Here is a 27,613-nt window from a genome sequence, read left to right on the forward strand (position 1 = left end):
GAAGCCCAGGATGCTGGAGGATGGTGGCCAGCACTTCCGGGAACAGAACCTTCCTGCTCTTTGGAAACTGCTGTGTGAGTGCTTGTTTGTTGCAGGGCTCAAACACGCAAAATCTTCATTTCAAGATTTTTTTCTCCACACTTGTCTTGACCCCCAAATAAGCAAGGTGTTCTGCCATGGGTTTCTATAGACACCCAGTACTTTACACACCACTCTCTTTTCCATTGCAAGTTATAATGGCCACGCTAAGCAGAATCCTATCATGATGAGAAGGATTTGGCTCAAAGCACAGACAGGAGTGCTTCCCATCTCCAGGCACCAAACTAGGCAAGAGGGCAACGGGCAAAGCCAGCCTTGCCTGTGTGTCGGTCAGTGCACGCCCCACGCACCGTGCCACCCCAACCCAGCTCTTCCTCCAAGAACGAGTGGGTGTCCTAATGGTGGGACGATCTATTTTGTCTAAATAGTGAAGAGTCTCAGTAACCCTTTTAAATTAATTGCTGTTCCTATAGCTAAAAGCATAACAGGCTTTGATTACATGCTAAATAGAATGAAACATAATCCTGAGTTAATTACATGGAGATAATTTTATAATTATATCATTCAATTTAAGAACCAATGTGTTGCTAACCTCCAACTTTAACAGGAGTGATTATTCAAAATAAAAAGTCACAAATCTGAACCTTTTGAAGGACCCAGCAGAGCCATCTTCTCCTTTCCCTCAAGCGGCAGAGAACACGCATCACTCAGCCATCCATCGTCCGTCCCCTACCTGCAAGTCCTCCCTCCAAAAAAGTGAAAACACTGGAAACTCCCAGAGGAAAGGGGCTGTCTGCGGAGAGCATTTCCCAGCATCAACCTGCCCTCATCCACTGGAGTAGCCAATCTGCATTTCTGTGCTGCCCAGCTTGTATGTGGAAGTAATGTCCTAGGGTCCCTGACTCCAGGAGCCCCAGGCAGGATGCTCTGGTCTCTCATCAGGTATGAATGGAGTCTGTGGCCAGGAGCTGGGGTGAAGGTCAAAGCCCCAACCACCTCTGCAGGTGGCTCACTTCCTGTCCCAAATACTAGTGCCCTTGGATGGGAGTGGCCACTACATCTAGCAGGACCAGGACTGGTAATCAATTTGTACCTGCAACTCTCTGTCATAGTGTCCCCCACCCCCACCCACTAAACTATAAAGGAAGAGGCTTTTGGTGGCCCCCTCAGGTGAGGTAGCTTTAGCAGGTGCTACTCCGGGGCCATTCTAGGCCTATTCCCATGACGGGCCTGCCTTTCTGAACGAAGGCCAGAACATCAGGTCTGGATGGAGAGTTAAATGTTCTGATTCTTTTAAAGGTGATCAAAGACCAGCCGGGCCCATTGCCCCTGGGAACTCAGTGAGCCTTAGAATTTATTTTAGTGACTGCATACTGCCTCAGAGTAGGCGATTCCACCGGTGACTCCTCACTCGCAGAGAGAAAAACATCTTTTATATGTAGAGACGGGAACGCGCCCTGTGGATTCAGAGCCCCAAGGAAACAAAAACAGCACGTCAGAGGAAGAATGTCATACAAACCCGCTGGAGTCACAAGGCAAAACAGCCCCCATACCTAACGCCCGGCGTGACAATGGCCTTTGTGCCTGGCGCCGTCGGGGGGAGCTGGGCGCCTAGCGGGTGGGGCAGGCGGAAGTTGGACACATTTCCACGCAGGTGAGACCATCCATGGGGTGATGCGGGTGTTGGGGCTCGCTGCTTTCGCTCCATGAAGATTTGCAGCCCCCACCGCTCCACCGCCAACCCACCCCGTCCCTTCCCCCCACAGGGGTATTTCATCCACACTGTTTTTTAAATGCTTCCTAGTCAAACTTGAATATGCAATGAGACGCGGGAGCTTTGTGGCGGAAATATAATTAAACTGGGGAAAGATGTAAAAGCTGAAGAATGGGATGACATCAGGCTGATTTCACACTCGGCAGTCGGATCGCTGGGCCCAAGCCGCGCTCTTGCCACGCAAGGCAGATCAAAGTGCCCTGCCACCGCTAAAAAGGCAAAAGGGGACTTAAGTATGCTAATCCCCAGGACAAATATATTTTAATCTTGTTAGAATACAAGTTAATGCTGCAGCTCAGTGGCTGAACTTGGTCAGACTGTAGAGATCCATTTTTATTTTAGCTATGAATGAGCTAGACCTCTTGGTTTATTCATCGGTAATAAAAGTAAATTTACAAAACGAACCCCTCTTTGGGCTGTGTCACCCCCACCTTGAGCTCTCCTTACTGGGGACTGGGGAATTCCAGAGGCTTCCAAGATGGGAGCATCCCTAACACCATCCATCCTTCTCTGACCTGTCCCCTTCTGTAGAGCATCCTGATGGCCGAGGAAGGAACTCAGCTCATGCAGCAGAGAAGAAACAGGGAAACTCAGAAATTAATTAAAAGATTCTCCAAAGCAATCTGTTTCCCTTTAGGGTTGAGGTTTGACAACCAAACCAATTCCTTTCTATCAGCCCTCTCACTTTAATTTTTGCAATGTCAATTTTCATTACTATTAATTATTTGCCAAGCTCCAACTGTACATTTGGCATTGCTCTGATGAGCAAGAAGCTCTCAGGTTCCTCCCTCTTTAAGTGTCGATTCCTGGAAGATATGAATATGCAAGTTTGTGCATGTGTGTACATGTAAAATATTGGGCACACATAGAAGAAGAAATGTCAGCCTGTAGAGCTCCCCTTGAAATAAAACCACTGTGGTAAAATATTAAGCAGAACCACGGATATATCTGCACAGAGGAATGTGTGTGTGTGTGTGTGTGTGTGTGAGAGAGAGAGAGAGAGAGAGAGAGAGAGAGCCAGCCAGCGAGCCAGCACTTAACTGTAAGGTTACAGAAGGTTAAACTGCCCTGCAGAGCCTGCCTGCTAAATATTGCTGATGGCAGCCGTCTAAAAGGCAATTTCTGTCTTTCTGCTCTAGTGTGTGTTAGAATTCCCTCTGCCTCAGGCAGAAAACCTGACTCCCACTAAAATGTGCTGTACAGCCCTGCATTCCAAAGCCTGTCTGTGCCCTTCCGGCTCCCTGGCCTCAGCAGGGGGGGCGGGTGCAGGAGGCTATGCGCACACACACAGTTCCCCAGGCAGGCCAGGCAACTGGCAGCCCGAGGGGAGGGGCAGCTGGCAGCAGTATCCCCCTCCCCCACAGAGTGCTTGGAAGGTTGGGAGGAATCCACCCACCCCCGACTGTCCCTGGTTTCCAGGACTCGGGAATGTCCATCCCTGCCATATTTCTGTCTGTGTGGGAAGCAGACACACTGTCACTACTGTAAGCACACAATTGATAAACGGTGAGTTTCCAAATTCCCGGGAAGAAAAGCTGGACAAAGACCCTAGAAGGGAAGTGTCTCCCATATTCGCGTTTCTCCTAATCCCTTCAGTGTTCTGCCCTTTAGCTGTAGCCAGCTTAGTGCACACTCTAGCACTTCCGTTGTAGTTCTTGTTCTGGAAGTCACATTTTCCAGGCGTTGGTGTAATGTCTCTTCCTGTCTCAAATAATAATAACACCCAATGTTGATTGAGTTCCTACTAGGTCTCAGTGTAGGACTTTCTGAGGGCGGCTGTAACTAGCACACACTGAGAGGTTCACATGACAGAAGTCTATTCTCCAAGTCCTGGAGGCTAGAAGGCCAAAATCAAGGTGTCAGCTGGGCTCTCTCTGAAGGCTGCAGGGGAGACCCTTCTCGCCTCTTCCTGGGTTTTTGTGAAGGCTGGCAACCCCTCACTCCAATCTCTGTCTTTGCTGTCACATGGCCTTCTGCCCTGTGTCTGTACCCAAATTTCCCTTTGCTTATAAGGACACCAGTTACATTAGATTTGGGCCCCCCTTAATTCTGTGTGACCTCCTCTGATCACATCTGTATGGCCCTATTTCCAAATAAGGTTCCGTTCACATATTCCCAGGACATGAATTTGGGGGTACACTATTCTACCCAGGACAGCCAATACTCAGCATTGTATGTGGGTTATCTTCAGTCACTCTCATAATGCACCCCACCAGGTGGCTACTGGTCTTAACACCGTTTTACGGGGGAGAGGACTGAGGTCAGGGAAGGGAAGCTATCTGGGCTGGCCAGGGAGTGTGGGGCTGTGTGAGCTCTTATTTGCTGTGTGGCATTGCTCTCCGAGACCTTGGCTGGTTTACATCACCAGCAACATAATCCTGACTTGGTTTAGGCCTGGCCAGATTGCATGTGTGTGTCCCCAGGGAGACGCTGTCCCCCGGCACCGATGACATGCACGTGAACTTGCCTCGTAATCTGCAAGGGTGAAGCAAACACCGATGGCACTGGAGTCATGCCTGCTGTGCCTTTTCCTCTCTGGGCCTTGGTTTCCTCATCTGAAACCTGCAGATAATAGAATTAACTTGAAAGCCTGCAGTGACAGTCACATGAGAGAGTGCCCATGGGCACTGGGATCCCGCCTGGTGTACGGTGAGCACTCAGTAAGCGTCTGCCAGGGCTGGCTGTGATTTTCTAACTGCAGACATAGCAAATAATGAACTCGTATGTGCTATCCTTTGGTTGTTTCAGTTCCCTGTAAGTCCCGGCTCCCTCCTCCTCCCTCCTGGAGATCTGAGGCTCTGCAGCAGCCTGATGCCACCCTCAGGGCTCTGGAACCAGCAGGCCAGAGGGAGACACCACGCAGCCGGCCACCGCTCCTTACCTGCTGTGCCTTGGTTTCCTCTATGCTAGATGGGGGAATTAATCTGCCTCAGAGGACTGTTGAACTTAGACACGTAACAAGCCCGGCACAGAATAAATGCTCAGTCAAAGGCAGTGACTGTTCTTATGGAGGCAGGAGCCAATGGGGATCCTCCTTGCCCACTGCAAGTCATGCCATCTCAGGGTTCCCTTGGGTGCTCTGCATTGCACGTGCCCAGTAAGGTGCCGAGACCATGGAGAGCACTCACGCACTCATTAGCACGGAGCCGTTACTGTTGCTGCTAGTATTACTGCTTGGCTGACTTCCCATGCGAGGGAATCTGGTTCCCATAGAGCAGACCCATAAAGTCTAGAGCTGAACTTCTCAAAGTGGAAGCTAAAGCACTTTTTATGAGGCTGGGAAATACAGGAACATAAAACTGAAAATGACTGGACACATAATTTTGCATCAAATCAAGCAACATGTTGTTTTCAGCGGAGAGCCAAGGAAGGTGTTCGATTATAATATTTGGGGAAAAGCTAAGGATGGAGCCCTCCCTTTCCCAGCTTCTTCAGTGGCCCCTGGAGCACATCTGCAGTGGAGACAAGCTGCAGGGCCCTCCCTTGTCTGGGGCTTTGCCTGGCCTCTGTCTTCATCTCTTTCTGGGCTCCACCAAGCCTTGGCCTCAGGGCGCTGAGAGACCAGGGATGCGATACGCTTGCCTCCACCAAAGGGGCACCAATAACAACAATCGTGAGCATCTGCCAGGTGCTCAGGAGCAGCATGCGCTGTGCCAGGCACTTCACAGGTCACCTCACTTACCGCTCACAAAATCCGGTGAGGTGAGTCCTGGGACTAGTACAAGACAGTCCTAGGGAGGCACTGAGAGGGTGAGCCAGCCACCCAAAGCCACAGAGCTGAGATCTATCCCTCCCCAAGTCACTGCATTTTAGAGAGAGTCACTGAGTGGGCAGGGGAGGCACTAATCCCAAGGAGTAGCTAGTCCACGATGGAAACGGGGGCATCGGCACACAAGGACAAGTATTTGGTGAAGAGGACTGTGGCATGGAGTGTGCTCCCCAGACGTTCCATCTGCACCTGCCTGTTTCCCAGCCTCCTTTGTCGTTAGGTTGAGGACATCAGCTTAGTACTGACCAATGGTCTGGGAGCAAAAGTGACCCCATAGCACCCTTTGGTCCAAGGCTCTTAAGAGTGGATGTGGTTCTCCATGTCCTTTTTCTTTCCCTGCCTTTACAACTCTGGATGCCTCAAGTTAGATGATGCGGTGAGGACACTGAAGTGCACATTTCCTTGATCCTTGCATGACTGTGTGGAGCAGAGTGCCTCCAACTCACTTTGGACACATGGAGCTAGGTCAATGAGATGTTGCAGTTAACTTAGAGCACCAAAGGCCAGCTCACTCTGGCCATACATGATCCACCTGGAACCCTGCACAACACGACAAGGTGACAACAGCCTGGCCCTCCTGACACTAGGGCCAGCCCCTGTCCTGAGAGAAGAGAGATGGCCTCCTTGTCCTGACTCTTTATATTTATATTCTTATTCTTTCCCACTTCTTGCTCTATGTGCCTAAACCTAGACTAGAGGGGGAAGATTATGTTTTGGACATCATGCCCAAATTGTTCCCTTTATGATAATGACTGGTTCCCATTGTTATAACTACTCAATGTTCAATTAGGAAATGGCAAGATGGCTCATCTGAAAATTTTTCTTGAGGACTGAGAATGTAAAGCTGAGAATGAGTTAAATGATACATCACGTTTTCCTGGTATGTGTTACATCTGCTGCTGTGTTAAAGCCGTTTGAGTGATTCCACACACCCTTCCCTCACTCAGGGTTCTGATGTGACATGTTTGAACATGTTGACTTTAGCACCATTCTTGCAATGTCCTTGATATCGTAAAAAGCAAACGCTCATGCAGTTCAGTGCTTTTCCAGTGCCTCCCTCCGCTGCCCGTGGAAGGTGGTGATTCTGGGTGACACTTGCCTAACTCAAATACATTTATATCTTCATCTCTACTCACTTAGTAGGAGAAAGTCCTATATTTGTGTGGACTTATATGACCCCTCCACTCAAAAATATAAAGTGTGCACACACTACGGTATACCATAAGCAGTGAGATGTTTTTTTCCTTGTTTTTCAGTGTTCATTGACCTACATTTGGAGTTTCATATTTGCTAGTATAGAGATAGAAGGTGGTGGAGAAACAGGCTGCCCTGCACAGTTGAGCAGGTTGTTCACTGCACAGAGCAGCCCGCTGAGGTGGTTGAGTTAAAACCCAGCTTAGATTCTGTTTGCTAAGCTTTGTGTCCTGGCATAGGGTGGCATCCACTTCAGGAAGCACAAAGACACCACCCACTCACCAAGGTGTTACTGCCAAAAGAGGGAGAATTCCCCTAATTTGTACAAAGACATGAGTGGGTTCCAGTAGCCTGGCAGAGAGGGGCCAAGGGAGTACAGAAAATGGGGGTGGAGAAGAGGCAGTGACTACAGTATCAAGACAGGAGTGCCAGCACCTTATTTTTATTTAAACACAAGATGAAACTCAAAAACAAAAAAACTCAACAGTCGCAAAAACAAACAGCCACTGCCAAGGTCTCTTGAGAATTAGGCTTGTTTTCACGTACAGCGCACAGAGGCAGGCAGACCTCATTTTCTTGTAGCCCACTTTATCTGCTTCACAGAGAGTGCGTTTTTGCAAATTGAAGGTTTGTGGCAACCCTGTGTCAAGCAAGTCTATCAGCACCATTTTCCCAACAGCACATGCTCACTTTTGTCCTGTGTCACGCTTAGGTAATTTTCACAACATTTCAAACTTTGTCATTATTATGATATCTCTCATGGTGATCTGTGATCAGTGATCTTTGATGTTATTCTTGGAATTGTCGTGGGGTGCCATGAACGGCACCATATAAGACGATGAACTTAATCAATAAACGTTGTGTGTGTTCTGATTGCTTCACTGATGGGCCGTTTCTGGTCTCCCTCCCTCTCCTGGGGCCTCCCCATTCCCTGAGACACAAAAACATTGTTGGGTTTCAACAACATTGAAACCCAACCACAGCCTGTAAGTGTTCAAGTAAAAGAAGGGTCACATTATCTTTCAGTTTCAATCAAAAGCTAGAAATGATTAAGCTTAGTGAGGAAGCCATGGTGAAAGCCAAGACAGGCTGAAAGCTGGGCCTCTTGTGCCAGTTAGCCAAGTTGTGAATAAAAAGGAAAAGTTTTTGAAGGAAATTAAAAGTGCTATGCCAGTGAACACACAACTGCTAAGAAAGTGACACAAGCTCCTTGCTGATATGGAGCGAGATTTAGTGCTTTGGATAGAAGATCAAGCCAGTCACAACATTCCCTGCAGCCACAGCCTAATCCAGAGCAAGGCCCTAACTCTCTTCAATTCTGTGAAGGCCAAGGGAGATAAGGAAGCTGCAAAAGAAAAGTTTGAAGCTGGCAGAGGTTGGTTCATGAGGTTTAAGGAAGGAAGCCGTCTCCATAACATAAAAGTGCAAGGTGAAATAACAAGTGCTGATGGAGAAGCTGCAGCAAGTTCTTCAGAAGATCTAGCTAAGACCGTCAGTGAAGATGGCTCCACTAAACAACAGACTTTCAGTGTAGACCAAACAGCCTTCTATTGGAAGAAGATGCCTTCTAGGACTTTCATGGCTGGAGAGAAGTCAATAACTGGCTTCAAATCTTCAAAGGTCAGGCTCACTCTCTTGTGGGGAGATAATGCAGCTAGTGAGTTTAAGTTGAAGCCAATTTTACCAATCCAAACATCCTAGGGCTCTTAAGGATTATGTTAAATCTACTCTGCCTGTGCTCTATAAATGGACCAACAAAGCCTGGATAACAGCACATCTGTGTACAGTATGGTTTGCTGAATACTTTAAGCCCACTGTTAAGACTTACTTCTTAGGAAAATGATTCTTTCCAAAATATTGCTACTTATTGACAGTGCACCTGGTCACCCAAGATCTCTACTGGAGATGTACAAGGAGATTAATGTTGTTGTTTGTTTGTTTGTTTTGAGACAGAGTCTTGTTCTCTCCCCCAGGCTGGAGTGCAGTGGCATGGAGTGATCTTGGCTCACTGCAACCTCTGCCTCCCAGGTTCAAGCAATTCTCCTGCCTCAACCTCCCAAGTAGCTGGGATTACAGGCACCCGCCACCACGCCCAGCTAATTTTTGTAGTTTTAGTAGAGACAGGGTTTCACCATGTTGGCCAGGCTGGTCTCGAACTCCTGACCTCAAGTGATTCTCCCGCCTTGGCCTCCCAAAGTACTGGGATTACAGGCGTGAGGCACCATGCCTGGCCTGAATGTTGTTTTCATGCCTGCTGACACAACATCCATTCTGAAGCCCATAGATCATGGAGTCATTTCTACTTTCAAGTCTTATTATTTGAGAAATACATTTCATAAGGCCATAGCTGCCATAGATAGTGAGTCCTCTGACAGAGCTGGGTGAGGTAAACTGAAAGCCTTTTGGAAAGGATTTACCATTTGAGATGTCATTAAGAACATTCATAATTCATAAGAGAAGATCAATTATCAATATTCACAGGAGTTTGGAAGAAGTTTATTTTAACCCACATGGATGACTTTCAGAAGTTCAAGACTTGCATGGAGAAAGTATCTGTAGACGTGGTGGAAACAAAAAGAGAAATGGGATTAGAAGTGAAGCCTGAAGATGGGACTGAATTGCTGCAATCTCATAATCAGACTTGAACAGATAAGGAGTTGTTTCTCGTTGATGAACAAATAAACTGGTTTCTTGGCCAGGCACAGATTACAGGCTCACCCCTGAAATCCCAGCAACTTGGGAGGCTGAGGCACGCAGACAACTTGAACCTAAGAGTTTGAGACCAGCTTGGGCAACATGGCGAGACCCCATCTCTACAAAAAATAAAAAAATTAGTCGGGCGTGGTGTTGCACACCTGTAGCTACTCAGGAAGCTGAGGCAGAAGGATCACTTGAGTCTGGGAAGTCAGGATTGCAGTAAGCCAAGACCATGCTGCTGCATTCCAGCCTGGGCAATACAGTGAAACCCTGTCTTTTTTTTTAAAAAAAAAAAAAAAAAAGGCTGGGCGTGGTGGTTCATGCCTGTAATCCCAGCACTTTGGGAGGTCAAGACAGGTGGATCGCTTGTGGTCAGGAGTTCGAGAGCAGTCTGGCCAATGTAGCGAAACCCCATCTCTACTAAAAATACAAAAATTAGCCATTCGTGGTGGCACATGCCTGTAGTCACAGCTACTTGGGAAGCTGAGGTGGGAGAATTGCTTCAACCCAGGAGGCGAAGGTTGCAGTGAGCCGAGATCGCGCCACTGCACTCCAGCCTGGGTGACAGAGTGAGGCTTCATTTCAAAAAAAAAAAAAAAAAAAAAGGGTGGGGGCGGTTTCTTGAGATGGAATCTACTATTACTGGTGAAGAGGCTGTGAACATTGTTGGAATGACAACAAAGGACTTAGAGTATCACATCAACTTAGTTGATAAAGCAGCAGGGTTTGAGAGAATTGTCTCTAATATTGGAAGAAGTTCTACTGCAGGTAAAATGCTATCAAACAGCATCACATGCTAGAGAAGTCTTTCATGAAAGGAAAAGTCAATTGATGTGGCAAAATTCATTGTCTTATTTTAAGAAATTGCCACCACCACCCCAACCTTCAGCACCCTGATCAGTCAGTAGCCATCAACATCAACAAGACCCTCGACCAGCAAAAAGATTATGATTTGTTGAAGATTCATATGATTGTTAGCATTTTTTAGCAATAACATATTTTTAATTTTTTTAGAGTTGTTTACACTATACGGTAGTCTATTAAGCATGCAATAACATTATTGTATTTTTTTAGAATAATGTTATTGCAGGCCGAACGTGGTGGCTCATGCCTGTAATCCCAGCAATTTGGGAGGCCCCGGAAGGTGGATTACTTGAGGTCAGGAGTTTGAGACCAGCCTGGCCTACATGGTGAAACCTCATCTCTACCAAAAAAAAAAATACAAAAATTAGCCAGGCGTGGTGGTGCATACCTGCAGTCCCAGCTACTCGGGAGGCTGAGGCATGAGAATTGCTTGAACCCCGGAGGTGGAGGTTGCAGTGAGCTGAGAGCATACCACTGCACTCCAGCCTGGGTGACAGGGTAAGATCTTGTCTCAGAAGAAAAAAAAAAAGAATAATGTTATTGCATACCTAATAGACTGCAATATAGTGTAAACATAGTATAAGAAACTAAAAAATTCAAGTGACTCGATTTACTGCAATATTCATTTTATTGTAGTGATCTGGAACTGAACTCACAATATCTCTGAGATATACCTATATGTATTTATATATAGGGTATCTATTTCTCAGCCGGTAATCACTTCTCTCCCCCCCTTGACCCCTTCTTTGTGATGAAGTACGCTTTCCCATGCTCTTTGATGTTGAGCTTGCCTATGTGACTTGCTTTGGTTAATGAAATATTTGCAGATGTCTTTGGCTTTACTTTCACACTGTGGTGATTGGCTATGAAGAGAGCATGCTCCAGGTATCCTGGACTCCAGGATGAACACACGTAATGCAGACCTGAACCCACCCTGCACCCCTGCAGCAAAACCGCCCCACTGAGCTCACGCTTAGGTCAGCCACAGACCCATGAGCATAGGGGGAAATGCCTGCTCTTAGCAGCCACTGAATCCTGTCCTGATTTGTTGATGCAGGATGATGATGGTGATAGCTGACTCAAATGGCCTCTATCAAAATTAACTCCTTGTCCACATATAGAACTTGGGAACTGATTTTTGGAGGGTTTAAAAGAATCATCCTGACCCAGCTTTAATTTTAAATTCCATGTAAAGTTTAAGCTTGACATTTCAAAGTTTCTGATTTCTATTTAACTTCTTGGCTCTCAGTGGTGTCTACTCACTGCTCATTGAGAGTTACCTGTAAATCTCCCCAATTCCATTCACCACTACAAAATGATTAAGTGCTGACTCCCATTGTTCTCTTCCAATGGTAAGGCCAACATGCAGTCTCAGAACAGTCATTAGATGTGAAATGAGGCTGAACACAACCGGGAACCTCGTGGTGCTGGGTCTAAGCCCTCCCAAGTGGATCCCCTTTGTATAAAGTTCTTTCATGTTTTGGGGTGATTTTTTGACCCATATATTTGTCCCAAGCCGTGTAATAAGCTTTGCTCGTGGTATTCCCTAAGACAAGATCAAATAATTTCCCAAAGTTCCTCACCTACGCTAGAGGACCTGTGTTTCTCCGCTCCTCGTAGCCTGGCAGCAGAGACCTGGAGTGGCCTAGGGTGAGGCTGTGACTGCGTCACCTGTCCAATGCCACATCCTTCTTCCTCATGCACATGGCCCATGAAAGCCAGAACATGATCAGAATATGCTCAGAACATGCTCAGAACATGCTCAGAGCACACTTGGAACATGCTCAGAACACACTCAGAACACACTTAGAACACGCTCAGACCATGCTCAGAACATGCTCAGAACACGCTCAGAACAGACTCGGAATACATTCAGAACATACTCAGAACATGCTCAGAATAGGCTCAGAACACAGAACATGCTCAGAACACACTGAGAACATGTTTATAACACGCTCAGAACCGACTCGGAATACACTCAGAACATGCTCAGAACATACTCGGAACACGCTCAGAACATGCTCAGAACACACGCAGAACATGCTCAGAACATGCTCATGCTTAGAACACAGAACTTGCTCGGAACATGTTTGGAACATGTTTGGAACATGCTCAGAACACACTCAGAACATGTTTATAATATGCTCAGAACACACTTGGAACATGCTCAGAGCACTCAGAACATGCTTGGAACATGCTCAGAACATGCTCAGAACACACTCAGAACATGCTTGGAACATGCTCAGAACACGCTCAGAACAGGCTCGGAACACATTCAGAACACACTCAGAACATGCTCAGAACATGCTCAGAACACACTCAGAACATGCTCAGAACATGCTCAGAACACGCTCAGCTCTGCTCTGTGTCAGCTTCCTGAGTAGCCCCACCCATGACGCCTTCGCAGGCAAGCGGGGGCTTTCCAAGTCCTCATTCATGCTGCTTTCCGGTGCAAGAATACTGCCTCAAGGAAACATCAAAATTATCATAGAGAAGTAGAGAAAATACCAGGATTTTCAGGAGTGGACTTGACAGACGTTTGCCTGATGTGTGGAACGGGTGGCTGTAGGAGAAGGTGTCCATCACACATACGGGCAGAAGGAGAAGCTCATTGGCTCATGCTGTCAACCCTCGCTGGGTGTCTAGCAGGGACCAGACGCAGGTCTCAGCCCTGGGAGTGCAGGGGGCACATGGTCAGGTAAGCCCCAGCTTTCAGGGAGCTTGTGTCTCAGCGAAATGCCAGGAGAGGGCCACCTGGGGAGCACTGGTCACTTACATGGGATGATAGTGGTGTCCCCCAAGACAGGAAAGCAGGACTTTTTCCTACACACGTGCCACTCTGAATCTAAGCATTTCCTTTGTTTCTTTGATGTCCAGACCCAAAGTGTACAGCGACTTTTCTTTCTTGCTGCTTTTCCTCTCTGCTCTTATCACAAACGAAGTCCTTCCAGCCGGAGCCTCAGTCTCTTCCTCCCTCCATGGCTTCCTGCTTTCTCTTCCACGCTGTATTGATTTTCTTTTCCCCCAACGTTGGCTTCTGTGCTAATGCCTTATTCTAGTGAGGGAGGCTAACAGCGGGATTTCGGGGACTGAGGCAAGGCCATGAGGAACCCGTGGGCGGGGAGGCCTTTGTTCTGCAAATCTTGGCGTGCAGATTGCACTCTCCGTTCAGTTAGGATCAGACTTGAAGAGGAGACAGGGCAAAGGTGACTCATCCTGTCTTTTTCAATTTCAGCATTTTGTGTAACACCATGTTCCAAATCAATGTAAAAACCGCAATAACAAAATTATTACTCGCCATAACTGAAGCCCATCCTGTGGCCCACAGAGAGAGCCAGGGAGTCTCAGGTGTGTGTGCAAGAAGAGGTTCAACTCTTCCCTCCACTGCCTCCTCATAGAGGAAGGACCGGGGGCTCGCACCCAATAATATACAGTGATAGGAAGAACTCCTGTGATATCAGAAGAATCAACTCAAGAGGTGTTCGACAGGACTGCGTTTCAGAGACTTCCTTTTGGTACGCCCAGCCTCTTAAAGCCTAACACATAAATGGAGCCTCTTCTGGAGGGAGGAAAAAAGACCAGAATGCATTGCACGCAATGTGCTGCCTCATACCTGAGACAAGAGTCTCCGCAGTGGGAATCCTGCCATGGGCACTCGCAAACCACATCTTTGACCACACGATGAGCTTCAGGTTTGTTTAAAAAAAAAAAAAAAAAAAAAAGTCTGGCCCTATCTAAGCAGCTGTGCTGGAAGCTGCAGCTGAGGCCCACGCCACTGTGGACAGCCCAGGCAGCTTCGGATCTCCTGCAGCTGTGCCGCATTGCTACTGCCTGGGACCTGGTCATCTGCCAGCAGGATGACCGCGGGAGTAGGAAAGACAGCTCCCTGTCATGACAGACACATGGGCAAGCAGCAGTGTGCACACGTGTGGGTGTGTGCATGTCCATGCATGCGTGTGAGTGAGGCATTTGCGGGGGCGAGGCTCTGTTTCCCTGTTTGATGCCAAATGTTAATTGCTTTGAGGACCAGAAATCAACCATGATGCAGTGAAAAACAGGACAAAACAGCTTCCCACAGGCATTTGGGGGACTAACTGGGCGGCCACTCAGAGCCTCTGAGTTTCAATCCCCTGCTGTTTAAAAGATGTTGTGGGGGACTCCCAGTCTCTAAGACCAGGAAGGAGGCTGGTGATCATCAAGGCCAGTAGAGCTCTTAGGGAAGTTCAGGGCATGTCTGACCCATTTCCCTGCCCCTCCATGGGTCCCTGTGCTGTGTCTGCAGTCAGGCCCAGTGGAACCCCAAAGCGGGGGGGGTCAGAAAAGGGTGTTCTTCATGGAGGAGGAGTCTAGGGCCAGAGGCTGTTCGCTTGGTCCTTCAGCCCTCACTGCCTACAGGGGTCCAGGGCTCCGGGAGGCAATACAGGGATAGAGCAACGCCGAGTTCCCACTGGACAGACGTGACCCTGTTCACCATGGCTCCGTCGCGGAGGCCCAGGAAGGACAGAGAATCATTCTTACTTAGCACAAGGTGCTTGTTGACCTATACAAAATTAATTTCTTGACTGTCGCTGAGAATTCCCAGCGGAGGTGTTCACATCAGAGAGAACTAAGCACACAATTGCCTGTTATCTGACAGCCTGAACAAAGGCCAGCAGGTACCTGGCTGGCTGGGGAGACCAGGGTAAAGGGAGATTTTTGCGAGTTCAGCGGTGAGGCCTCAAAGAAGCAAGACACGCCTCCATGGCTGCAGCTCCATGTGCCACTCCAGCCACCGCCAAGGTATCCAGAGCAGGGCTGGGGCCAGGGTGCCTGGCTCTGAAGCTTGACTATGCCTCTCCTAGCTGTGTGCCCCTGGGGATGGGACTCAACCTCTCTGTGCCTCAGGTTTGGCATCTGTAAACAGGGATGGGAAATTGAGTCCTTTCTTCACCTGGGAACTCTTGTGTGCCTTGCCCGCTTCAAATCATCTGCTCCACCTATTGCTTTGTACCCAGGCCAGTGGGCAAAATCCAGCCGTGCCCATGGCAGCTCCGGGCACAGCAGGGTGCAAGAAGCCAACCCAGGAGACCTCTGTCTCCTCCACAGACCCTACTTGTCACTCTCATCTGGTTCCATGATTCCCAACCTTTGCAGGTAAAAGGATCTCTTTTTGGCTGGGCGTGGTGGCTCAAGACTGTAATCCCAGCACTTTTGGAGGCTGAGGTGGGCGTATCACTTGAGGTCAGGAGCTCAAGTCCAGCCTGGCCAACATGGTGAAACCCTGACTCTACTAAAAATACAAAAATTAGCTGGGCATGGTGGTGGGTGCCTGTAATCCCAGCCACTCGGGAGGCTGAGGCGGGAGAATCGCTTGAACCCAGGAGGCAGAGGTTGCAGTGAGCTGAGATTGCGCCACTGCACTCCAGCCTGGGTGACAGAGCGAGACTCCATTTCAAAAAAAAAATCTATTTTTTAATATCTACAGACTTTGAGGTCTATAGCCAGATGGTAGTTATATTTTTAGTACTTTCTGAGAAAACATACAAAGTCAAACAAACAACTCTGGGCTCCAAGGGGCTTTTAAAAGGCTCTGCATTTTGTCAGTCACAATGGCACCCACCTATATATTTGAGGCCTGATTTATATACACATGAATAAGCCTACACACAAACACGTATGCGTTCAGAAATACATACATCCGTGATACATATGTATAAATACATACATCCACAGATACATATATGTAAAGCTTGGGTGCCATAACAGAGTGTCCCCAAAATACAGTGACCTAGGGAACACAGGAGTTTGCTTCTGTCACGACATCCTCCTGCTGTTAACGGGCCCCAGACTGTGGGGCAGCTGTGTTCCTAGGGGTCATTTAGAAACCCAGGCTCGGCCGGGTGCTGTGGCTCACACCTGTAATCCCAGCACTTTGGGAGGCCGAGGAGGCCGGATCACGAGGTCAGGAAATCGAGACCATCCTGGCTAACACGGTGAAACCCCATCTGTACTGAAAGTACAAAAAAGTAGCCGGGCGTGGTGGCAGGCGCCTGTAGTCCCAGCTACTCGGGAGGCTGAGGCAGGAGAATGGCGTGAACCCAGGAGGAGGAGCTTGCAGTGAGCCGAGATTGTGCCACTGCACTCCAGCCTGGGCGACAGAGCAAGACTCCGTCTCAAAAAATAAAAAAGAAAGAAAAGAAAAGAAATCCAGCCTCCTCCTGGGTGCTGCCTGATGGAACTTCTGTGATGACAGAAGTGACCTGAGCAGGTGCTGTCCCATCCCGTGGCCACCAGTCCCTGTGGCTACTGGGCATTTGAATTGAGCTAGTGCAACTGAGGAAACAAATTTTAAATTTTATTTAATTTGAATTGGTTTTAATAAAGTGGCACATGGGGCTCGTGGCTACTGTGCTGGAGAGCACGGCTCTCCTCGTCCCCAGGGCCTCGCTGCCATCTGCCCGGCCAAAGCTGTGAGTGGCCTCACTGTCCAGACTCCGCAGCTGGAAGTGTGGAGAGGTGGCAAGGCCCGCGTCTGGAGGCCAAGCCTGACCTTCCTTGAGAAAATATCACCACATGGTCACACTCAAGCACGAGGAGGCTGGGAATGTGCTCTGACCAGGCAGCACGTGCTGGTCTAAGTGCAGGACTCAGAGAGGAGGAAAGGAATCCTGGCGCTCAGGGATCTGAGCCAGGCCATCTCAACCCAACGCCTGCTATTTATTCTGGATCTGAAGGACATTCATCAGGACTCTATGCCTTCAGGGGACTGTGGTGAGAGGGTGGGGAACACTTACTTAGCTCAGCCGCCTACTCAAGTCCTCATTCACTCAACGCCACAGGCGAGCGTGAGCTACACTTGGGGTATAGGAAGCCCCAGGAGATGGTGCAGCCCCCACTGCTGGCCCTCCTCTGACCTCCTTCAGCCTCTGGCACTAAGACATTGTCTGTGGTGTGGCTCTCTTTTTAAAAATTGCGTTTTCATTATTTGGGGTATATACACCCAGCCGTGGAAATGTGGACCATATGGTAATTCTAGGTTTCGTTTTTTGGGGAGCCGTCATCTAGCATTCCACGGTGGCTGAGCCATTTTTCCCTCCCACCACAGGGTACAAGGGCCCCAGTTCCTCCCCATCTTCACCAGTGCTTGTTATTTGCTGGTTTTCATAGCCGTGGTCTGGGCCTCCAGACAGGGCATGGTGTCCTCCCCCCAGCGGGAGACCCCGCGTCGTTCCCTCTCTCCCTCAGCACCTGGGCACCCAGCGTGCTGTCTCCGGCAGGCGCCTATCGGTGCCCAGTGACCATGGACAGCAAGGAGTTGCAAGCGGTCCTGCCCCTCCCTCCGATCATGCTGGAACAGTGGCTTCTCTGAGGAGGAGGCGGGTGTGGGGCCCTCTGCCCAGGACGGGCCGTGGAGGGACACAGGCTTACAGCCAGCCCCGGCTGAGTCCAGCCATCAGCCCCTGGGCCTCAGTTTCCTCCTCTGTAAAGGAGAGGTGATGGTGCCTACTTTGGCTATTGTGAAGATTAAAGGAAATCTTGTTCATGAAAAGCTTAGGGCAGCCCTGGTGTGTGAAGGGCTGGGGAAACATGAGCAGTCATTACTACCATTGCACAAGTCTGCATCTCTGCTTACAAAGCCATTGTCTGCTATTGTCCCCACACCTCTCCAAGTCCTCCAGCCCGTGTGGGAAACCCAAGGGCATCCTCCTCCTTCTGCTCCCTGATCTGGCCTGGGGGCTGCAGGAGGACCTTCACCCCTTCTTCAGCCCTGCCCTCTCTCCAGCCCACCACGTTGCCGTCTAGACTCACACTGGGCTTTCCTCCTAACTCTATCACCTGGGTGGGGTGACCTTGGCCCGAACCACTGTACTCACAAGGGGGCTGATAGTCCAGTCGTGCTCAGCGCCCGGTGGAAGAAACAACTCAGGCAGCAGCTGCCTGTGGTCACTCGCACGTTAATGGGGCACCGAGCCATCAGACTGCACTCTGCTTCAAGGTCTGTGCCCCTGGAGGCCCCCAGCTGAGGGTGAGGGTATGTGTGCATTTGGGTGGTGGTTGGTCTTGGGCAGGGCAAACTGGTCACCAAGCTAAAATGGTCTGCTTTTCCCTGAAAATTAGCTTTTTGCCCAAGACAGTCATCCTGGCGGCCCTTGCCCAGGAGTCATCCCTCCAGGTGTGCAGGAAGGCGGCAGAGATCCCCTGGCCCACCCTCGACCATCACCCTTCTGTCCAGCACCCTGGCTGCATCCTTCAGCCCAGTGTGGGCCAGCTCCTCACCCCCTTAGCCCAGGCCATCCCACCCTTGGTGCTCAGCTGCTGTTGACACCCATCCCTGCAGCTGGAGGGACACCCCACCCCAGGCCTGGACTCAGCTGGGCAATGCCGCATCCTCCCATTTTATTCTCTAAGCACTCTGAGGGTAAGCCCTTCATCTCATTCCTCCTGCAACCCTGAGAGGGACAAAAGGGCTGTCACCACCTCCCTGTGGGGGACACTGGCAGGGTGAGGGGACTGCCCAAGCCACGCCCAGCCACACCCTTTGGAAACGTCCTGCACAGCGAGCTCTTCTCTCTGCAGGGGTTCTGCCTTTGCTGCCTCCACAGCCATCTTCCAGCCCCAGTCCTGTCTGGGACCCTCTCACCACCCACAGATCCTTGCATGTCACATTTGTTACTCGGCCCCTCCCTGCCACTTCCCATTTAGTCTCATAAGAAACCTGGCTGCTTAAAATTTTACTCAGTCTATAAATACTCTTTGCTGAGCATTTTCTATAACAATAGGAGCTGGAAACCCCCAAATCCGGATGGCTCGTCTCATGTCTGTTGCCCCACCCACCCCTCTGCAACTTCTCAAGCAGCTCGCTTTGGATGATAAGCTCCACGTGTGTCTTAGAACTGACACGGCTGCGTCCCATGTACCAGGTGTTGTGCTGTGTGCTTGAAGTTACAGCAACCCCTCACCACAGCTCTGCGAGGCAGCTGTGACTTCCATCCTTCTTACAAGTGGAGACGCTCAGGCTCCAGCCTCCACGGGGACTTCAGCGCTGAGTTTCCCTTGTGATAGGCAAGGCACTGTGCTGGGCGGGGCAGGTACAACTGACCTTCCAGAGTCAGGAGCATAGGGGTCTGGGAGCGAGACCCCCCCACCGCGCACACACTCTCCTGCTGGGAAGCCTCAGGGAAACTGGGTGCCCACCTCCCCACTTCAGCCAGGTCTCAGCCTCCCAGGGATGCTCTTGAGGCCGACCCTCGGGATGCCGCCCCGTCCTGCCCCTCCAGGGCAGGCCCCCACGAGCAGGGGCCTGGACTCCATGGGTAGACAAGTCTCGTGTGGATTGGGACCAGAGCTGGTAAGGCCAGGAAGGGGCAACTGTAGGCACTGCCCGGGGAAGGGCAGAATCATGCTGTTGCCCAGTGATGCCAGGTACACAAAGGCAAAGCTGGAGGGACAGCGTGGAGGCCCAGACTCATTCGGGCGCATTGAGAGCCAGTGGTGGCGTGCAGGGCGATGTGATCGCAGGCGTGCTTCTAGAGACTTCTCTGGCAGCAGGTGGAAGGGCAGGTGGGAGGGAGGCCGCCACTTTGAGGCTGGGACAGAAGGGTGAGGACCTGCACTGGGCATGAAGGCAACCACAGACACACGCAGAGCCATGGAAGCCAGAGCTATGGAACAGATCTGTGCCCAGTGCCGGTGGGGCAGGCTGGCTCCTCCCGCGGCTCTGTGTCTGTTCTCTTTGGGCCCAGGCTGTGTCCAGCTTGCCAGGCAGTGGGGAGAGAGGCAGCATCCAGGTACCCCATCCCATACACCAGGGAGCGGCACCGGCTGGGACCACCAAGCTTCCCTGGCAGGACAGCAGAGCGTGGTCACTTTCACACCGCCGAGGGGAGGCTCCCTCAGTCACAGCCTCCCATGAGGGAACCCGGGACGCAGAACCGGGGGGACAGGGGCCCAGCTCCCGGCCTCGCCCCGCCCAGGGAGGATTGTCCTGAGCACCGCTGCCCAGGCCTTCATGCTTCAGAAGCTACCAGAAGCAGAGGCTGAACGCGGCCGCCCCGGCCACTGCAGAGCCCAGGAAGGGCAGGGCGCTGAATGGCCCGCCCAGCTGCACGCATGGCTGCGTCTTCTGTGTGCCCTGCGTCTTTAAGAGTGGGAAGAGAAAAGGAGGGACCTCTCAGGAAGTGGCGGGGCATCTGCTCCCGCAGGAGAAACTCTTTTACATTTCTAATCAGGAGCCTGGGCTAGGGAGTGTCCTGCCCCCGTGCCCGCAGGGATGGGGGACAATGAGGCTCCTCAACTGTTCCAGGGTAGCCCTTGCAGGCAAATCCAGGGTAGCCCTTGCAGGCAAATCCGAGAAGGCTACGGCTTCAGAAGGAAAAGAACCAGGGAAGAAGTCCTCACAGGAACAGACCGGGCCTCGGGCGAGGCTGAAATTCTTCCTCTACACCAGGACTGCTGCAGGAGGTTGTTTGGTTTCTCTGCTGGTGCTGTCTTCACACACTTACAATTAATATTAGCAGCAAGTGTCACTAAAGAGCAAGGAGCGATTTCTCCAGGAACCGGAAACTCCCCTCTGCCCCCCTGCAGCACCCAGCAAGCCGGAGCTGCCTAAAGGCCTGCCACAGGGGCTGGGTTTCTGGAATGTTCTTTCATCCCCTGGGAGTCCTGGGCTGCTCCGTCCGGCCCTCCCTCCGTGAGAAGGGGAAGCCGAGGCTTGGATGAGCTGTCCTGGCCGGCTCCAGGCTCCACCCCCCGCGCCCTGGCTGTTGCCATGGTTGGCCTCAGGCATCCGGCTCGGCCTACAGGAAACACGCTTGTAGGACTCGCTAGGGCAGGAGAGAATGGGGTAACGCGGAAGATGGATTTTTTTTTTTTTTTTTTTTTGAAATGAGCAAACAGTCTAGAGAACCCCACAGAAACAAAAGGGAAAAAGAAGGAGACGATCCAACAAAGGCCATTAGAGCGAAGAGCATCAGCGACAAGACGCAGCTACCAGGCGACCAGGCGGAGGAAGGGTGCAGGAAGGGTGCGGCCGCAGCTGGTGTCGAGACCGCAGGAGGGCCAGGGCGGGGCGGCAGAGGGGCTCCTGGGACCAGGGTGCAGGAACCCGACAGGGAGGGAGAGACGGGGTGGGAAACAGGTGGACAGATAGACCTCCAGGGCTGAGGCGGAGAAACAAGACCCAGGCTGGAGAGGGGAGGGCAAGAGATGGCCACCGCCCCAGCACGTCGGAGTGGGCGCTGGGAGTTCATGGAATCGTGGAGTAATCAAAGGAACTCAGAAACCGCCCCATCAACCCTAGATTTTACCGGGTTTTTACAGAAACTGAAGCCAAGGGGTCCAGCACACAGCCCAGGGCCATGCCTTCGGCCTGAAGCAGTGTCCTCACCACACCAGGTCTCCGTGGGCAGCTCCTTCCCTGGCCCCACCCGGCTTGCTTTGGAAATAGCCAGATGTACTTGAATACTGGGATTAAAAAAAAACCTGGAAGGAGAAAGGAAAATGCTGAGAGGGGGGAAGGGTTAATCCAAGAGAGAAGAAACAAGCAGAGCAGGAAGCACGAAGGAGGAGGAGGCTGGGGGCAGAGAGGAGAGGGACCTGGTGAAGTGGGGGGCTGAAGGCGCAGGGACCACCCTAGGCATTCTGGGTGCCATCTCTGTACATGACAAATGTCCACACTCAAGCTCACACCGGCCTCTCTCAACCGTCTCCGCGCAGCAGGGTTATCCATGGCTGAGACTCCGGGGACAAGGGGTAGGCAAAAAGAAACACAGCTGAGATAAAAGTCAGGGGACGGAGAGAGGAAACCAGTCCGGAAATGGCAGAGAGGAAGAGTTCGCTTCCTCCTGGGAAGGTTCCCTGTAAATGGGTTAGGACGTCTTTATTATGGAAAGATGACTCTGTGGTATCATGCAATAAGCTTGGTAGTCATGGAAAAGAAATCTGTATGGGAAATTATACTTTTGATTTATGACAGAGTGAAGAGTCACATTGCCCATCCTTTCATTCAGATTATTAGTTAAATGAGGAAATAACCACAGACTGTTCCATTCTATTTGGTATACATTTCTAGAAGTCTATGAAATCAATCTGTATTTGGGAAGACCACTTCCTTCAGAGCACTTTATTTTGTGAACTATTTTGGCACCTGAGGATCCAACGGTCATGGTCCCCTTTGCCATCAAAATACAATAAGTGGAGCTTACAACTAACTTATGTATAAATGTCCATTTCTTTTAAGTGTGGATGTTGGTCTGAAGGATTTCTTCAAACAGTCTTGTCACTAATTTTATCATGTGACCAAAAATGAGCACTGGACATTGGATTTTCAAGATTTTCCCTGATAAAAATGAATCCTCTAATCCTCCCCTAATTGAACAATTCTGCATGTGATTTGGGTTTGAATTGTAAATTATAACCCTTTTCCTATTTTCTAAAATGCTCTTTTAAAAGTCTTGTAAATTCACCAGTAGTCTTCATCATTTGAGTAGTAAATGTAGTCAATTAATCTTTTTGGAAGCATTTTAGGATGAGACTTCTGGATTACTGTTCATTTTAAGACCAAGAGTTAATGAGGAAAAAAAGCCTTCCACCTCTGCAATTTTAGCTGACGGAAATGTTCTTGAATTTGCTAAATATTCACTTACAAAAAAGTTAATGAGGAAAAATGAGGACGGCACCGGCCAGGCAATGTATTCAACAGAAGCTCTAATGTGCTGTGTTGTCTTGGGCCAAACACTCAGCCTCTCTGTGCTTTGGGCTCCTCTAAACAGGATTACTTATTTCTGTTTCCTTTGAAGCAGGAGTTTTTAATCTGGATCCTGTGAACTCGGATGGGAAAAGTTCATCCTTGTTTTTGCTGGTCCATCTGTAACTGGAATCCACTTTCTCTTTTCATTATGAAGTAGACTCAAACCCTTGCACGGTTTAGCAGCGCCTGTGACATTGCGGCTGATTTAAACCACGGATATTTTCGTGTCATGTTATATCTACAGATATCTCAGAATATCATTTCCGCTCGTCACTACTTTAAAATTTGCCAATAGACCTGCTGCTAGATCTTGTTATTAAAGATATTAGTAAAGAAAGATGCATCACAATGAAAATATATTTTGTAAGTATTTAAATCTGACTGGTTCCTTTGAAATCCTGTGTATCTTACTGTATGCATTTAAATATATTCATCTCAGAAGGCTGTGTCAATAGGCATCCCACGGCTGCCAAAAAGATCCATGGCATTAAGAAAGGTGAAGAAGCTCTGGTTTACAGGAATATGGAAAGGCAAAATGAATATTTGCTAAAAGGATGTCAGCTCTCTAGAGCAAAAACAACAACAACAACAACAAAACAGAGGAAAGGTAAGGTCAACAAATCACTGCTACCACGCTGAGGAATCCATACAATCAATAGCTGTGCCAGGAAAAGGGCTTGACCCTGTGGCCACACCCCAAAATTATTTGTATTCAAAGGAGTCAGTCCCCACAAGGAGGATTTCTGACGCACTTGGCCCTATGTTCCTCTCTGGGTCAGCGGTAACATGTGGGCGCTGTTTCTGTTCCCCATGACCAGGCCATGTGGGGCCTCGGGGACCCCGAATGCCTTGTGCTGCGGCGGAGGCCTCGGAGTGAGTGCTGGTTCCATGGTCCGCTCTGCCGCAGCCACGACGCTGGGCCCCCAGCACACCCGTGCGATATGTGTTCCTCAGGGAGCCCTTCTGCCTCCTCTTGTTGGCATACATGTTCACACCATGATATTTGAGGGAGATGTCACCACAGACAAGCCCATGTCCAGCCTGTCCTAATAAGCAGCCGCCGGGCTGCCCAGAAAGTCACGGTCTTCTTAAAGGAAATGCTTCAGTGCTGATGTGTGACCCCACCACATCCGAGTGCAGAGCCCTGCAGCCTGGATCTCCTGACACCCTGCTCCTCCGTCAGAGCCGAGGGCCGCAGGCACCGTGGTCCAACCACTGCATTTACAGGGTCTGGCCCATGAGAGCAGGGAGGGCAGGAAGCCTGGGTCTGGGGTCTTTCTCCGCCTGAGCAGTCCCTCAAGGGAGGCACGCACGTGCTGCAGAGCTGGGAATCTGGCCTTTGACCTGCGCCACTTGTAAGTCTCCAGACCCTAGTCTGTTCTTCCCAAGTTGGAGATGAAAATGGCATTTCTCTACAAGATTGTTGCAAGGATGAAATAAAATAGTGCCCTCGGGAGGGACATATAAACTGTAAAGGACAGTGCTGAGCTCACCACCATCGCCATGCTAGCAGGAGCCGTGGCCGCTGGGCTCACCCAGCCGAGGCTTAGCAAACAGGCCTGCTGTGGAGCCTGGGCGGCGGGTTCGGGGCAGGGTTCGGATCCGTCCAGGTTCCCTGTCCTGGAACTGAAGATGGGAATCCTGCTGTGGAGCCTGGGCGGGTGGGGTTCGGGTCCGTCCAGGTTCCCTGTCCTGGAACTGAAGTTGGGACTTTCCCATGGGCAGGACTCTTCTCCTTCCTCACCTGCCCGATGCCAGCTCTCCCTGGAGGACTCAGCGTCACTGGAAATGTGGCTCCAAGTCTCCCTAGACCTTCCTAGAGCAGCAAGAAACCTGGCACCACGGGTGGAAGCCTGGCCTGCCCTGAGCCAGCCTCTCCCACCGTCACCAGCTTCCCAGCACTGACTTCCCCTGGGAGCCTTCCACCTCTGCAATTTTAGCTGACGGAAATGTTCTTGAATTTGCTAAATATTCACTTACAAAAATTAATCTCTGCATTGTTCTCAATAATAAACATGTGAAAATAATCGAAATGACCTAATACAGGAGATTTGTTAAATAAATGTGGCTTGCACGTGAAATAAACACTTTGCAGCCGTTAAATTTTATGCTGTAGAAGAATCTGAGTGACATGAAGATTCACAATACATCAAGTGAAAAGGCCAGGTCATAATATGGTAGATAAGATATAATCTAATTTATAGATGTATGTATATACACACACACGTATTAACAGATATGCATGTGTATATATATGATGTAAACAATTATCTGGGTGATGAAATTTGGAGACTTTTTATTTTCATATTTTTAAAATCTGTGTTTTCTAAATATTTGTATTTCTCTTAGAAAAAATATATATTTTTTTCCAATTTTCATTTTGTTTTATCTGGTTTTAAATAAGAAACCCAAGCTAAAGAGGTTGGCAGCCCTTTTCCTCTGTAGTTTTCCTGCCTGAGCAGCCTGAAGTGGTAGAGGCTGCCTGCCCCATCCAGGCTGGGCCTGCTCTGGTCTCAATATCCCTCCAGAGGAGCAGAGTCCCAAGGCTCCCCAGAGCAAGGCCCGCACAGGCCCACCCTGCTCCTCTGAAAGGTTGGGGAGGGCAACTGGGACAGTCCAGGTGCGTCTGCAGCAGGGGAGAAGGCTCAGATGACCAAGAGTTGGTCTCTGAAGTGGATGCAGTAGAAAGAATCAGAAACGTCCCCTCGTGGGCACAAGGCAGGAGGCTGAGCCCGCTGATGAAGCAGGTCTCAGTGAGGAGCTCCACGCAGTGGCAGTGACATCTTGAAAGGAGAGAATCCCCTGACCCAGGACCCTCAGGTACCAGCCTGTGCTGGAGACACACTCCCTAGGCCCGGCTTTCAAAAGGAAGCTATCAGGATGCAAATTGCCTTCAAGCCCACCGCCTAGTCCATGCGCGCTGAGACAGGTGCAGCGACCTTACAGTCAGAGTCTGTGTTTAGCTTGAAGTTTCACAGCATCTGTCCTCCAAGGCCTCCGGGTTATCTGAGGGCACTTCCTGTGGACATCCTGTTCCAGGCATGGCCCCTGGGGTCTGGGCAGTGGTGTGGGCAGGGGGCGGTGCCTGGAGATTCCTAACACTCTTGGTCCTCCTGCAAAACCAAGACCCCACCTGAGATGAGGAAAAGTTCTCTATCACACAGCCTGGGAACACTTGCCTTGGATTTTGGCCTAGGACAAAGCCTGGCTGGGTGACGCATTCTGGGCTGCCATGGGGTGGGGGGAGGGTACGAAGTCCCCTTCTGGATCTTCCCAGCTGGGTGAGGCATTCAGGCCACATCGGGGGTGGGGTGGGGGGAAGTCCCCTCCTGGGTCCTTCCAACTGGATGAGGTGTTCAGGGCCGCCATCGAGGGTGTGGGGAAGTCCCCTTCCGGGTCCTCCCAGCAGGTACTGATCTTACTCCTTCGTTCTCAGGCGGGACACTCCAAGGGGCTCCCTTATCCCCGACATCACTGGAGCTCTTGGCCTGGCCTCCTTCCCTCATGGCTACCACAGGCCACCCAACCAAAGAACACATTTTTTGCCTTCAAGTTCTCCCATTTTGGTGTTTTGTGTCAGCGCTTCCAGATAGCCAGTGGCCTGGTCTTTCGTGGTCCCTGCTCTCCCCGCAGCTCAGGGTGGAGGCCCTGTCCAACTAAGCACAGCACCACCCTCCACACTGAATGTCCTCACCAGGCCGCACCACAGGCCGCCCTCCCGCCATGCTGGTCTGACCTCGGGGGCTCCTCTCCCCACGAGCACCTCTGTGCCCCGCCTGCACCACTCCTGTATCCTTCTCGGCGCCTAGCACAGGGCCTGAGGTGCACTAGGGCTTCCTGAGTATTTGCTTATTTGAGCACAAACCCAAAAAGGCCAAGGGCAAGGGTGTGTGTGTTCAGAACAGTGAGCACGGCAGGTCTTAGGAGGCCGGGCGCTCAGAAGGGCCCGCCGGGCATCTGAGTTCTGCGCGGAAGATTAAACCAAGAGGAATCTCAAAGAGGGGCGGTGGTTACTTGGAAACCATCATCGGCTACCAAGCTCAGCTGCAAGACCCCACCCAACTGTTCCACAGTCCTGGAGGGGCTGAGGTGCACTGCCCCCAAGCCAGGGGTGCGGAATTGGATCACCGGGAGGCTCCCCCAGCCCCTTCTCAGGATTCTGCACCACAGGTTCCATTCCATTGCCCAGCGGGAAGCGCTTCTCCAGTGCGGACAGTGGTAACTCATAATTAACAGGAAGCGCGGACTCATTCTGCCAGCCGCGAGAAGGGCCCTGAGCTGTGCTGGGGCCTTTCCCAGGTACAAATCAATGTGGGAATGAAAGGGAAGGAAGCAGTGGGCTCACCCTCCTCCCCGAGATAAAGCTTTGTTTGAGCCTATGCTGTGGCGTCTGTTCCTTTGGGATCCACCTTGGCGGGGTGAGGATAGCCTACGCTCAAGGGCACGGGCTGCCCGGAGCAGGGATGCAGGACAGCCAGGGGACCCCGAGGCACAGATGCCGCGGCGGCCAGCCTGGGCTTTCTGCCCTCACTGCCTGTGCCCAGGGGCT

General features: G+C 50.6%; 1 protein-coding gene across 2 annotated transcripts in view; it reads right to left on the reverse strand.

Moving 5' to 3' along the window:
• Positions 1–4,065: 4,065 nt before the first annotated feature.
• Positions 4,066–27,613, reverse strand: part of CNPY1 (canopy FGF signaling regulator 1) — a 59,972-nt gene continuing 36,424 nt past the window's right edge. The window contains exon 5 of one of the 2 annotated variants that reach the window (XM_055347513.2): positions 4,066–4,375. The gene's annotated coding sequence lies outside the window, so the exon portion shown is untranslated. Of the gene's footprint in view, positions 4,376–16,049; positions 21,798–27,613 lie in introns of those variants that run through there. The other variant, XM_019031842.4, reaches the window with a different exon arrangement.

The sequence above is a fragment of the Gorilla gorilla genome, chromosome 6 (genome assembly GCF_029281585.2).
Source record: "Gorilla gorilla gorilla isolate KB3781 chromosome 6, NHGRI_mGorGor1-v2.1_pri, whole genome shotgun sequence".
NCBI classification, from domain to species: domain Eukaryota; kingdom Metazoa; phylum Chordata; class Mammalia; order Primates; family Hominidae; genus Gorilla; species Gorilla gorilla.